Genomic DNA, 15,264 nt, shown 5'->3' with positions numbered 1-15,264 from the left:
TGTCAGCAAGCATAAAGCAGGTTTCTGTACTCCCTGTATGCTGATCAGCACAGAGCACAGTGTCATCCCATCAGGGTTAGCACAAACAAAGGACCACCACGGGATGAATGTGAGTGACAAATCCTAGTGACAACCAACAAAGAAGGTGAGAAGGAGGAATTGATGGAAATGTAGATTTTCCTTAAAAAAAAATGAGAAAGAAAAAATGAGGAAGCTATTTACAATGCCAAGACAAAAGAACTTTGGAATTTTAAAATTAAAGCTAGGAAAATCCAAAATTGCCAGTGTACATATTTTAACTCAACCCTTTCCATATATACTCATTATATCATAATCTTAATTACATGGTTGCCTCAGTTTTGCCTACAGAACATGCCTCCCAGGATACAACACGGTTATTGAATCAGGCACTAGGTTTCTCCTTGTCATTCAGTTGACAACCCCATCCCTAATTTTTCTGCACACTATATGAGCCTTGCTCCAAAGACTGTCTTATAAATTACAAATGTTTTTCTCTGCTGATCCTCCATGCCAGAAGTTCTATTAGTGTGAATGAATTTATTTTCAAAACAGTCCTGTGAGATGGAGCTCCAGCATGATCCTCACAGTAAATGCCGGGAGGTGAGACACAGAGATTAAAAAAAAACATTTATCCATTAGTACTGTTTGATTTGAGCTTGCCGTGACCCATTTTTTTCCAAGAGGTTAGCCTTTTTTAGAGCTTTCATTGTTAGATCTCTTAGGTACCATTCATTTTAGTTGCAGTTTTAACTATTCAACATTTCTACAAAGTAGATTTTTCAGTCTCAGTGAATGGCCAACAAAGATTTTACTCTAAAATTACTTCACTTGTGTGCATAACTAAGGGACTTTCCTGGTGGAGTCAGGGCTGCCACAAAACAAAAATGTTTTTTTGAAGGAGGAGAAATGAATAATCAAGGCTTCAATTATAAACAACTACAGCTATCTTTTGTAATGAATCTGGGATCTTCAACAGATGAGGGGGCAAAAAGGAGTAGAGTTGTGGCTAGGTTGAATTTTGGGATAAGGTTAGGCCAAGTTTTAGTCACTGCTCTGAACCAAGCAGAATCAAGCTCTCCTAAAATTGTTCCTAGTTTTAGCAAAACAAAGAAATAAGTAAAATATTCACAGGGTAAGAGGCAGACTAATGGGATTAACTAAATTTGGATGCTCATTTGAAGATGGCAAACACCCCAAAGGTATGAGGTTGTCCACATCTTTGAGCCTCTGGGTTTTGCCATCTTCAAATGAGCATCCAAACACAGCCCTCTGTCATTTAAAACTCTATCCTGGTCTTAAATGCCTTCCTCCTCCATCATGCCTTTCTGTTAGGAAAAGATTTTATAACAAAATTTCAAACTAGCTCTACATTTCCCGGTCTAAACCTTAGTAACAGCTTTTCTCTCCTTTGGTATTTCATCCACTTCATCATTTCCACATGGTGCCACAGCAGTGCAGTGGACCCCTGCTGCCAACCACACCCTTCACATCTCTGCAGCAAAGGAGACAGGACTCATTTGAGAAAATGGGGTCTTTCTGAGAGTTTTGCTTCCCTTAGTGATTCAAGATATTCAAGATTTGGTAAACCTCTAAGTTTTTGGAGAAAATACAACATTGTAAACAGGAGAATGTACACAACCACAATAACAAAGCTTGGTAGGGGTCTCTGGAGGTCTCTGGTCCAGCTCTCCACTCATAGCCAACTACAAAATCAGATCCAGTGTTGGATTTAGATGAGGTTGCTCAAGCTCATCTTGAGCTGAGGCTCTAGCAGGGAAGTAATCCAAGTATTTCCTTGTAAGGGCTCACCAGCCATGGGCAGGCACTTGTTGCCACAGGTTCTGCTGTTTCTTCTCAGGAGATTTCTGAGTTGCAACAGCGCAATAATTTGCCTTGTCCATGTCTCATCTGTAAGGCATGCATCTCTCCATCTATTGCGCTATTTTAAAAATGGCTCAACTTTATGAACTACTACCAAACCTGCTTTACTTTGCAAGCAGGATAACTGTAAACCATGTTTCCTCCTCTCTCTAAAGAACTTTGCACACTCTCTGTCTAAAACTCAAATGTTAAATTGCATTCATTAGTGTGCTCAATATAATGCGATGCCAGAGAAACAAATACCGAAAGCGTAACCAGCCAGATATGTTAGAAAGGTGATCCAGCAGGCCACGGGAGCATCTCATGAGATGCAGCCTACATGATAGCCTCCTGTCCCCTACCATTGTGCAATTAGAGTCTTTATCATAATGTGTGCACCCACGTGGGCACCAGCAACCAACATCCTGCCCTTTCCCAACTTTTGAGAGCTCGTCTTTGTAGCCCTAATGTCCTTTTAATGTAGAATTTTGGATGTAATTATTTATTTACATGACCGTGCAGCCTAAAGGGGCTCACTTACGAGGGTTGTGTGAGACGACTGTGATTACTCAGGCTTTGCAGAAGATGATTAAAGCAGCGTGACTAAAGTGTTTAAAGCGATCTGTCCTAAAAAAGGGCAATGCGTTAAGTGCCCTCTTCCTGCATGCTGCAGCTGCTGTCTGTGTTCACAGACAGATTTGTTAACTACAATGACAAAAGGAAGTTCTTCTTTCTTTTCCTTCTCATCGGCTTGGCAGTAATCGCATTCAGCATACTCTGGATTTTACTCCTTCCAGTGGCCCGCTCAAATTGTTGACTCATTTCCAGGCAGCTACACCTTCACCACCCTCTTGACAGCAGCGTGGTGGGAGACGGGTCCCCAAAGGCATAATTTGAAGACAGTATTTTTTACAGAGCTGTCAAGAAGTTCTTCATTTGGGCTGCTGAGCCTTTATTACTAGTGACGTGCTGTAAGACAGAGAGGACCCAACTCGCATCTCAGATTTCAGGATGAGTTTGCAAGACTGATAGAAAAAAAAAAAAAAACACAAACCAAAACAAAAAGAGCTCTTCCCTTGTGTGTGGAGCTTATCTGAGCTGCAACTTGCCAAGTGAGATAAACGTGGGCCCTCACAATCTGATTATCACAGTCATTTCTTAGGCTTGATACAATCTTTAATCCGCAGGCCACTATGAAATTAAACTGGCTGATCTGTTCAGATAGAGGCAAGGGTTGAATAGCTAGAGGATGAAAAGGAAGGATGTAAAGGGGAAAGATGAAGGAATTTCTTTTTATCACTTGTTTTGTATAAAGTCAGCCTGAATATTCATTGTGGGTGGCAAAGATTGGTAGGAGTGGTGATGGAAAAAAAGTACAGCAATAGGAAGTCTTAATTTGGGGAAGAGGAGTCTGATCGTGAATATCTTCCCTAAACCTTTCCAGTGTTTGTTCACAAGCATGCCCTGGGCAGTACTTGCTTTTAGCGTGCAGATTATTTTTTTTCCCTCACAGGAACTTGCTATCTGCTCCAAAATGAGAAAGGAAGAAACAGAGGTGAAATTTAAGAGTATTTGCTGGGTCTTAAGAGCATTTCCCAGCTGGACAGCATGGATAAGGTGGACCTCTGAATTGCAAAATGACTCCTGAAGAACAGTAACTGGTTCCTATCCCCACCTGTAAAGGTCAGGCTCTCAAATACACTTTGTGAAAACTCTGTGGTCCTGCAGTAAAAAAGCATCAGCACAGCCACAAGCCATTATCCCAGAGAAAATGCCCTGAAAGGGGAGAAAAGGATAAAACTACACCTGATCATGTACTGCAAGGCTTGATATTTGCAACCATGATGCTCACTGGGGACACCTCTTGAAGGGGCCAGTTTTCCAGCAAGCGAGATGTTTCCTTCTAAATAACCCCCACCCCACCACAGTCCCTAGAGAAAAGCAGCCCCAAAATGTTGCATATTCCAGCTTTACCCACCAAAAATTGTTTGTGGGTTTGTTTGGTTGGTTTGGTTTGGTTTTTTTGGTTGGTTGGTTTTTTAATGGAGAATGAAAGGAAGGAATTCTTTCCCATCCGTGCAGCCAAAGTCTGAATTTTCTGGAAGTGATGAATTCAGTGGACTTAGTCAGGTTTGCACTGATGTCAGTGAGATCAGAGGTTGGGCTCGGTGACACAGAGCTGGCAGAGTAGTCCTCAAATTGTCCCTAACGCTGTGGGCATATGGTTTGCTTCTGGTTCTGTCTAACTTCCACCGCAGTAGCGCCAGCTCTGCAAAAATAGAAACAGCAGGGGACTGACGGAGAGGTGCATTGGGTTGGGAAGGCTTTCATGAAGGGACATAGGCTTTTGTCATCTCGTCTTTGAAGAGACAGTGCAGCAGTCGGGTATTCAAGCTTGGCTTGTATCGGTTTTTACAAATGGAGCAATGTGAAGAGTTATAAATGGAGGGAGCTTTTAATCTCTGAGCAAACTACAAATCGAAGGTGAACCTCATTAACTTGGACACTTTGTGTGTTAAAAATGAGAAGCATTTCACCTAATGAGAAGCTCTTAATAGGTGTTGTTTTTTTGCTAAATTATCATATTAACCAGCAGATAATTAACAAGCATTTTCTTAATGTGGTGCTCTACCGATAAAATCTCATTGTCTATAAATCATCAAGCCACTACAAAAAAAAAAAAAAAAAAAAAAAAAGAGAGAGAAAGAAAGAAAGAAAAAGACCAAAAAAAAAAAAAGCTTTTTAATCATGCTGGGCATTATGGGCAAAATGTACAGAACAATTCTGATTGTTGGGTATCTAGAAGAAAGACAAAGATCTCTAACCTGTTGGGGGGAGGCATGGGGTGCGTTAAGGTAAACCAAGCACTTAGGGCTGGTTTTTAAAACACTTTAGAGCACTTATGGGCACTGATATGTCATTACTGAAATGGCTTCCTCGGTGGTACAATGTGGGAGAAGTTTAAGAGTAAATGCCACATCCAAATGATACTTTAGAAGAGATGGTGGGGATTCCTCTAAGAAAAAAAATAAAATAAAATCCAGTAAAAGGGAAGTGAGCCAAGATCAAAGCTGGAAGTTACCTTCTGAAAGTGGCATGGGATCTTTAATAACCACACACTGTTGGGACCTGGCGCTGCTGGAAAGATCCTGCTCCAGCAGCACCACGATGGCACATTGGCTTTGTGTTTTCTGAGAGCAGAGCTGAAAATGCTGCCTTCGCAGGACGACTTGGACAACAAAGCTTGGGGAGTTTCCATAGCACCCAACCCCTACCTGCTGACTCTTTCATCTGTGCCCAATACTGCTCATTATACATCACCCCAGAAGGTCTTGCAGGTGGCCCTCCAATAAACCCCAGTGCTGACGGGACAGGCTGAAATTAGTGGCATGATCATTCCATTTCTACATTAAGATGTTCCAGTGCTCTGTGTTTTGGTTTGGTTTCAACCAATATCTCCTACACATAGCCATGAAAATATTATCTATGAGCTTTCCATGTTAATTCTAGCCCCCAACTCTACAGCCCTTCCTCAAAATGATAAGCGAAAACCAGCTAAACTGAAAGTTGACCTGCAGTTTCCTGAGTCCCTCCTGTTCCTCTGAGCCCAATAGGCTTTTTAGTAGGACAATGTCTACACAAGAGCATGGCTATTTCTTCTGGCTAGATGAGCCCGGAGGCAGCTCTGAGTTCCTAATGTCCCACACTTTCCGCTTTGCTGGGACCTGGCAATCCTCCCAAGCATAACTTGTGACTCATTTCCACCCAAGTGCACCCTTCCAGCTCTTCCCTGCCATTTCCACCATGCTTCTTCACCAGGACAAACCCTGACTCATTTTGCATCTCTTTTACAGTCACTGCTGGTCTGCAGAACAACCATGAAGTCACCAGCAGCAATTTCAAAGATGTCCTGGTTGATTCTCGGTTGTATCCCTTGAATGGTTGAATTTCAGCCTGTTCTCATAGTTTTCTAGCTCATGGCTCTGCCTTTTTTGTCATTCTTGCCCTCTCTGTCTGTGGGGAAATTGAGGTAAATGAGTTTTTTGCAGGGCAGAGAGGTGGCAGAGGATGAGATGAGCAGAGTGCGAGGCTCATCTTGGTTCTCCCTGTCCACGTTTTCCTTACACCTGCAGGCAGTGCTGGCTTAGAGTGACCCAGCAGCAGTATTCATCTTGGCATCCACCTTCTCCCACTGCTTTCTGCTGGGTTTTGTGGGCTCTGGCCAACTGGCCTGGGTCAGAGAGAGTTCTGCAAGGATAGGAAATTCAAACCAGTAAGCAAAGGACAAAGCTATGTGAACCAGTTCAGATGCAAAGAGAAGAGGAGAAAATCAAAACAGAGAGAAAACCTTCAAGCCCGAACTGTTCCAGGGGTCTGGGCAGAGGATATGAATCCTTCATTTCTAGTTCATAACTCATAGCTATCCAGAAGAGCCCAGCTGCCCTCATGAATACTCATGAGTCTGTGGGCATGGAAACAGACCTCAGATCTTTTTGCTCTTGTGGAGAGTTACTGCTTGAACAAAAAGAGACTCCCTTCCTACGGCCCATAGTGTTGAAACTATGGTGCACACATTGCTCAGCAGTCCTCAGCCCATCTGGCAAATATACACAAACCTGCACCTCCAAGGACCCCAGAAAAATAATTTATATATCCCAACCCCCATCATGTGGCCATGGTCTTAAGCTATATAACCCAACATGTTCAGAAAGGACCAGGTTATTCTAGCTACAATTTCCATTAGATGAATCTTCCACATGAGATGCATAGAATGGAGAAGTTGAATCTCAATGCAAAAACTCCCAAAAAGTTCATTGTGTGTGACAACCTAAGAGGAAAATGCTGGAGGGTCTCCAGGCAGTGAGGAGCCCAGACACAGACCGGTGAAACAGAGCTTGGCTCCTGCAGGCTGTTGACATGAGAAGCAAGGGGCTGGTTTCACCAGAGGACTTTTTCAAGGGATGCGTGGGAGCATGGGAGTGCTCCAGCTCTGGTCAAACCACAGAAGCACAGAATAATTTAGGTTGGAAAAGACCTTCAATATCGCCAAGTCCAACAGTCAACCTGACCTACTGAGTCCCATCACTAAACCACATCCCCTGGTGACACATCCACGTGTCTCTTCAATACCCCCAGGGATGTGGCCTCCACCACTACCCTGAGCAGCCTATTCCAGTGCTTGACCACCTTCTCCATGAATAAATTCTTCCTAATGTCCAATTTAAACCTCTCCTAGTACAACCTGAGACCATGCCCCAGTCCAGCAGTGGGTGGCTCCTGCTCTGCACCTTCCCAGCACCCGTGGGAGGAAGGACAGAGCTGGAGAGATATGGTGCAGTGAGAACGGATGAAAATGGAAAATTAGGGGGGAAAGAGGACTCAGCATGACCACATGAGCTGGGAAGGCCTCAGGCCCCAAGCATCAGGCCATGCATTTGTAACACACTTGGCACTTGCTTTTGTACACAGCCACAGGGGGACTTAGAGGTAACTAAAGACCACCAGGAGTTTTCATCCAGAATGCAAACATTGGAAGCTCTTCCATTAGCACTCACTCCCTGCCAGCTCTTCTCGTTTCCTTCTCTATTTCACCTCTAGGTTACGGCCAGCATCTCGACTGGAATTACCCCGGGCTGTTGCTGAACCAGCTCTGACCTCTGCTGCAAATACTTTTGGGGCACGGGGGCTGGCTGGAGAGCCCTGGCTGATGAGTGGGAGCCACACACCCCGGCCCACTTCTCTCTGCAGCCAGTGGGCTGGGGAAGGGGTGGTGGGGGGGGGTTGCTTCGGGCTGTTATAGCAAATTTACTCCGTGATTTACGGGAAGGGAAAATCCATTTGGAATTTAAAGCTGCTATTAGCTCCTTTCAGTGTGCATGTGTCTGCATGTATATAAAATATATATAGAATATATACCCTTATAAAAAATAAAACATAATAAAAAGGGAGGGGGGGGGGAAGGGGTGTTTTCTAGCCTTGCAGGCACAAAGCACTGGAAATGTGCAGCAAGCTTATAATTACCATAGAATTTCCAGTGCGTTTGGCCACAAAAGCTCTGAATTGAATTGCTTAGCATCCCTCTCTGTCTCCCTGCACCCCTCCTTGCATCACAAAGCTCAGAAGCACCATTTGAAGTTTCAAAAGGACCATTTTTGGTGAATGAGATAATCAGCGCCTACTAACCGTCCCTGTGCCCCTCGGTGTAATCCATACACCTCGAGAGCAGAGGGAACAAAGCCACGTCCAGCTAATCCCCGCGGGTCATGCCTTGAAGCGTGTCACCGGCCGGGTGGCAGGAGAGGAGGTGGGGAGGATTACGCAGTTGAGAGCAGACCTACGTCTGTACACTTACATCAGCCAGGACCTTGATATGCATAATTCCAGGTAATGAATGCAGAGTACAAGGCTGTGTGGCAGTGAGATATTTGGCATATTTTGGGGCCCTACACTGGTGGCACCAGAAATGCAACAACCATGTGGGAAAGCACCCATTGCCCCATGCACCAGAGTCCTGTGCCCTGCAGATGGGACAACATGGTTGCTCTGTGTCATTCACAAGACTGTCATCTCCCCCTTGGCAAAAAGTCTTATCCATCATTTTATATGCTGGCCAAGAGGTGAAGTCGCTTTCCAGCCCATAGGGAACACCAGGTCCTTATGCCAAGAGTTGTAGGACAAGAGAAAAAGAAAAGATGCAGCTGAGGCTGTAGCCTTGCTCTCAGAGTATCATCTGGGAGGGAGAAGAGCACTACAGGGGTTTGGGCTGCTCATGAATTTCATATAGGGAATCACTGTATCAAACAAACAGCAAAACCTGGGATAATCTCAGAAGCTCACAACCCCCTAACCCCTTATTGCTATGGAAGGAGTGCAGGGCAAGGTGAGAAGGGGTGTACGTGCACGTGTGTGCACACATGCATGCCTGTGGCTGGCAACAAGCATGTTTCTGACCCAGTGGCTCACCCCGCATCATCTGCAGAGTAAATTTGCAGATAAAAACAGGCTCGGAGCTGCCTGGGTGAACCAAGCGCTCAGGATCAGTGAGCATCCCTTCTTGGGATACAAACTTGCTCTGCTGGTATCAGAGACCTCAATGAAAAAAGGCAAACGGCCTCATTCCCCTTTCCCCAACCACTTCAGCCCCAAAATCCACCCCAGGAAAGAGGAGCTGCTCCAATTACACTGTAGCTAAACCAGCCAAAGGTCTTCAGAGAGCCCTGCTCTCTCCAGAAGGAGGAATATCTCTCGCTCTTGCTGACATGCTCGCATACATACACGATTATTCCTGCTCCGTGACTCTCCAAAGGGAGCCATCACTCTCTTCAAAACACTCTCCTGTAGTCAGCAGTGATAGGCAATGTAATAATACCTTTTATTGGGTCAATACATCAGCTGGAAAACAGAAGCTATTCCTTTCTTCAGGTGATGGCCAAAGAGTGACCTATGTGAGCGTGCAGGCCGGTATATTATAGCTGTTAGGCAGGCCTGATAGGCGGGATGGTATATTTACCTCTCTTCGTTTGTCTCTCGGTGGTTTATTGCATTTCCTGTTTTCTGAGCAGCCTTAATAAAACATCTTTCTGAAGGGCTCTCTGCTGCGTAGTAAATATTCTCCCCTATCCACCAACTTAGATAGGGATCAATCAATCAGAGGAGGCCCCTTGGGATGCCAAGGGTGCATCATTCAAGGTTAGGGACCAGACAGGCAGGGGACATCAGAAGGATTGCAATATTTCTGCTAGGAATTAACCCTCCCGTGGCTTGCCAAATGAAAAAAGAAAAGAGGAAGGGAGAGTCCCGTAGAGACAGGAAAGGTTTCATCTCTCATGCTCAGCAGGGTTTCTTGAAGCAGCCTGGAGGACAACAGGCGTCCCTGAAATCAGCCATCTGGGTGGCTTGTTGTAAAGAGCTGTAACACAGCAAAATGCCTTGGGCTCTCCTGCCAGTCGACATCAAGATCTAACTATTGATTGAGGAATACCATGCATGCGAGTCTTTGTGAACCTTCCCATTGGGTCAGGACCAGGCTGTAGCAGCCTCCACAGAGAAGGCCCGACATGACATTTTTGATTCATGCTGCTCAGGAACCACACAAAAGATCTTTATTAGCTGGCAAGTTGAAGGGTGGCACCAGCTTGGTGGGTGCAGGAGCTACCTAGTGTGAATCCAGCCTGGCTCTGCTCAGCGCTGGACCAGTTGACAAGGTATCTCCCTGGGCATCCTCCTGCAAGGAGAGTTTGTTAGTTAAAAACCATTGACAATAAGATTTTACTGCTGCCTTCATTTCCTGGCTTTGCAAGCATCTCTTGTGTTAACTCTTCAGTGCCTTCCAGAAAACAGAGCGGCACCAGAAAGATTCATTTATTGCTGCATTAATAACACATTAAAATTCCAATATTTGCCTTCAGTGCCCTGCAGTGCCAGATGGGAGTGTGGAAGCTCTCGTGTAAGGAAGCTGCAGCCATAAGTAAGGATGACCTTTTAACTGGTCCATTATGAGGTCAGAGCTTGGCCACCATGCTGGGAGAGCTCACTAAGAAGTTAATCCCTTTAGCAGAGTCCGGATCTTTGGACAGGAGGCAAGTGGTGTGGTAGTTGGATAAGCTGCATCTGAGTCATTAAGGGGTTGCTTTTTGCAGGAAGAGTCGTGTTTTAACAACATTAGCTCCCAGCTCCACCAGGCAAGCCCTTGTGAATTATCGTTTACCGAAGCTGCAAATATAGATTTCATCTTATAGCTTCCTATGTATAATAAATGACAGACATCCTAGAACAGCCCTTCTAATGGCAACGAACACGTGGGAGCAGGCAGCACATCCAGACTTGGGAGAGAGCAGAAGCCGAGCACTCTGCAGACAGCTTCTGTCCAGCTGGACGCAGGACAAGAGGCTGCGTGCTGGATAATGTATTCACGGGCAGCATTTCATAATTTGGCTCCTTCCACACTGACCGACAACCTGCACAGTCTGCAAGCATAAATCCAACACTTTTCCACCTGTAGCTTTCATAGACGGTGCAGCTGGTTGTTGGGCCAGCCGGGCTGTGTTCCTCCATCACTGAGTCTGAAAACAAGCTCAGGTGCTTCTGTGATGGTGCCAAGCCCATGGAGGGCTTGTCCTAAGAGGTGGTCACTGTCTGGTTACAGAAGCCTCTGACCAGACATTTCCTGCCAAATTCTGTTCTGTAATGTGGAGTTCAAAGCATCATGCAGGATGAGACAACGATGGGCTGTGATGTGGGATTAGGTCTGGGAAGAGGCTGAGGCTGCAGGAATGAAGGGTTCTGGAAGGGTTCCCTGTTCTCCTAACCTTCACAGTGAGGATAGTTATCAGGGGAGGAATAAAAGGTGTCATACATTTTTACACACACGTTTTAAGGGCCTTCAGCAGTTTAAAGGTAGCTAAACCTATGCAGGCATCAAATGCTAAAGTCTGAGTGCAAGATTTGAAGCTCCAGGGCATTGCCCAGAGGTTGTGGTGTCTCCTCCTTGAAGATCTTTAGGAGTCCCCTGGGTGTGGACCTGGGCAGCCTGCTGTAGGTTGTCCTGCTTGAGCAGGGGGTAGGACCAGAAGACCTCCAGAAATCCCTCCCAATCTCAATCATCCTGTGCTTCTGTTCTCTCTACAGTGACTGAAGAGCTCCAAATGGTGCAGAGGGGCTCAAAAAGCCACGCTGATGTAGGCCATCCTTTGGCACTGGCTTGTAAATCTGGCCTCTACAGGCCCTCAAAAAGCCCTCTGTGGAGGTAACACATCAAGATGGTGAAAAAGCAGTGTGAAGACCAGCAAGAAGCATTACACCAGTGCATGGGCTAACTAAAGAAATGCCACAGAGAAAGACTCTGAGTTAAACCTCAAGGCCAGCAGAGTATTGCAGTGTGTTGCTGTAGACTTAACCCTACCTCCTTCTGCCCTCCCTGCCTTTCCCTCTGTCAGCTCTACACTGGGCAGCTGATTAATCAAAATCAGAAATGATTATAGTAATGACTGGGGACCCTCTAAAACCTCCTCTGGTCAGAAGAACAACCCCATGCCTCTCCTCAGTGACAAAGGCCTCCAGGCACAGAGGAAGGGCAAGGGTAGGCCGCAGCCCTGGAGCTGACAAGGAACCACGGGGTTCCTTCATATGGCTGCAACCTGGCAAAGTCCTGCCAACCCTCTCCTGAAAATAATGAGAATTATGTTGTACACATCTCCAGGGAGGGAAGATCAGGTTGTGGAGGTGCATGCCTCCCCTGGGTGATGGACATCAGGATGCCTGCATTGCTGAGGTGGTGCAAGGTTACACCAAGAGGCAGCATAAGAACGGAGACTTGAGCTGTTCATCACTTTTCCCAGAAAGTTAGGCAGTGAGACACCCTGCCCCATAAATGGACACCTAACTTGGCCGATTTCCACCCATTCAGCTCTGCACACTCCCATCTCTCTAAGTTTCTTTTCCCCAAAGCAGCTAATCATCGCGCTGCCATGACCCCCTGCCCCGGGCCTCATCTGTACGGCGAAACCAGCTTTGATGCTCAGCGGCGGCCCGGATTAGTGCCTTGTAAATAGAAGCATCTTTGTGCCCAAGCACTGACCTTTGACTCAGCTCCTGATCTCAGTGGATTTGATGTGTCCGGCTATTTGTCTTGCCACTTGCCGGGAGGAAAAATAGGAGAGGGGAGAAGGCACGCGACCGGGAGCTGCCGGAGCAGGGCTCTATTCTTGGCTACCATCGCAGACTTCCTCCCCGACCCTCGGCAAAATGAGTTACTCTGTCTATTCCTGGGTTGTGCGGGGTCATACCCTGCTGTGATGAATATCCACTGGAAGTGCTCGTAGCAGTAGGAGGATCAAAGGGTGGACGATGCAATTTGGCTGGAGCCTGTGTTGCTGCACTGAGCCTAAAATCCAATTCGGGGCTTTCCAGCATCTCAGATCCCTGGGACTGGAAGAAAATGGGAGGAACGGTGCAGTTTTACTGCCATACCTTCATCATCACAGCATAGCTCTCCCCAGCACAGCTTCCTCCTCCTCCTCCTCTTCACAGGGTGAATCCAGATCCTACATCTGTGCTTCCCTCCTCATCCCTGGGGACATCAATCTTATTGCTGTCCCTCGGCTTACTGCTCCTGCACGCCCTCCTGCCACCATCTCTGCCCATCTCCTGTCCACCTCCCACCCTCCAGCGGGTCCCCTTTCTTCCCTGCCCCTTTTCTCTCCTCTCATCTGCGGATTAAGAAGCAGCAGACTTAGTTTCTAAAGAGCTATTAAGTCCCACAACCTCTCAAACTCTTGCCCTCTCCAGATCTCAACTGTCCCAAAAACCTGGAGTCCTCCCCTTGTTCCAGACCCTGCAGGAGCCCTCTCCTACAGAAAGTCAAGGTATTGCTTTACCATTACAGTTAGTGTTTCCAGTGCTATTAATTGTGTTTCCTGGAATAGGGACAAGTTAAATAATCCATTAACATGAGGGGTGAGGGTGCGGAATTCAATCTACTTAAAACAAAAAGCTGACATAACTGTGTGATGGGAAACTTGTACAGCTGACCCATGCTGGAGCAGGGCTAGATGGGAACATTTCCAGTCCCTGGAGCCATGCCAATCCTGAATTGTCCAGTTTCCCAAATCACAAAATGATCTCATCTTGGGCTGGATTTGTGACAGAGAGTATCAGGAAATACTCTGGTGTGAAACCTCCACTCAGGAGGTCTGTGCAGCTCTTCAGGCAACACACAAATAGTATCACCCCAGATGACAGCTCTAAGTGCACTATCTGTAGAGATGTACCAATGTACTACTGATGTACTACTCCCTGCAAAGTTTTTCACCTTCACAGAGATGTGCTTTTTCAACATTTTGTCAATGAACAGAGTTTGCAAACCACCTCCTAAATACCTGCAGCCCTATTCAGATGGCAAGAAAGCCAACCTCCATTTTCTCTGGCTGGAGGCTGACACTCCTGTGTTGTCACAGGGACTTCACAATAGTGCATTATTAGTGCATGTGTGATGTTCACCCTGCCAGAATCCTCCTAGGCCCTACTGTTGAAGGCATCGGTCACCTCCAGCAGAACGGGGAGGCTGTCACTGCGAGTCGTCACCACCCTGAGGTGCTGCAGGGATGGGAAGGATGTGCATCCAAACCCTGTTGTACAAGACTAGTAAAGTGCGTTCACTTGAATTATGCATGAAAAGGGTGTCACATTTTCTACATCTAAGCTTTGGACAGACAACCACAGGCAAAAACCCATGGATCCAGTCTGTCCTAGTGCTAGAAAGAGCCTTCAAGGCACTGACATTAAAGCAGCAAGACTCTTTGGTGGTGTCTACCAGTATTATTACCTTCCTGCCTTCAGGAGACACCAGGGCTTGCCTGTTGCTTCACCACCAGCCCCATAATTACCTTCCTTTTGAGACAATCACCCACAATTGCATTTCAGACGACTGCTTTCAGTGGCAGAAGGAACAAGGAAAGACAAAGCTGAGCATGTGCCCAGCCTGAGAGTGGAGGGGGGGGGGGTTGTCCCCCAGGCTGGATATAGGCAGTGCTCTGCCTCCACTCTCCAGCCCACAAAGGTCAATGCCCAGATTATTAGAACTCATTTAAAGGTCCAGATACAAGATTAATTTGACCGACAAAGGACTAATTGGTTTCAGGACTAATTAAGTACATATACTCGGCTTTGCTTAATCAGTGAAATTTCCAATGGCATTAAAATGTCTAAGAATACAAATCCCCAGAGATTTAAAGCAAATAGTTAAAATCAACTTAGATCCAATTATCATATAAATCACTAATGACCTGGGTAAATTGGAAGCTCTTTGGCTCAGCCTCTAGGGAAGAATAAACCTGATAAAAATGAACATGCTACCTGGATTAATACACAGGCTCTGGGGACTTCACTGCAAATATTCTGGTAGGGCTTTTCCAATGACATTGTTATTCATGCCACTATTTCAAAACAAGGAGTTTTCACAGAAAGATTTCAATGAAACTTTCAGCAACAACTTTCCTATCTTCGTGTTCAGCCTCCAAAGCTATATTCACCCAAGAATAGCCAATTTTCCATGGCTGGGCACATTCCTGTTGAATACTTTAACTAGAGGGCAATTAGTTATTTCCGGTCCCATCTTCTTGCTCTCTGCCTTTCATCTCGGTCATGGTAACAGTCTAATATTTCGTTTATAAAAAGAAAAAAAAAAAAAAAGAAAAAGAAAAAAAAAAAAGAAAAAGAAAAAAAAAAGAAAAAAACGAAAAAGAAAAGGAAAAAAAAAGAAAAAAAAAGTAGATGATTAACGGCTTTTGTTTTGGTCTAATGAAAAAGATCTTGCAAATGTTTGCTGCATGCCCCAAGATACTCAGATCTAGTTTGCTAAATTAATTATGAAATGCAAATGGTGGT

The sequence above is a fragment of the Anser brachyrhynchus genome, assembly GCF_964034855.1.
Source record: "Anser brachyrhynchus genome assembly, chromosome: 1".
In the NCBI taxonomy this organism is placed as follows: Eukaryota; Metazoa; Chordata; class Aves; order Anseriformes; family Anatidae; genus Anser; species Anser brachyrhynchus.
The sequence above is the reverse complement of the archived record's forward strand: the minus strand, read 5'-3'. Positions refer to the sequence as shown.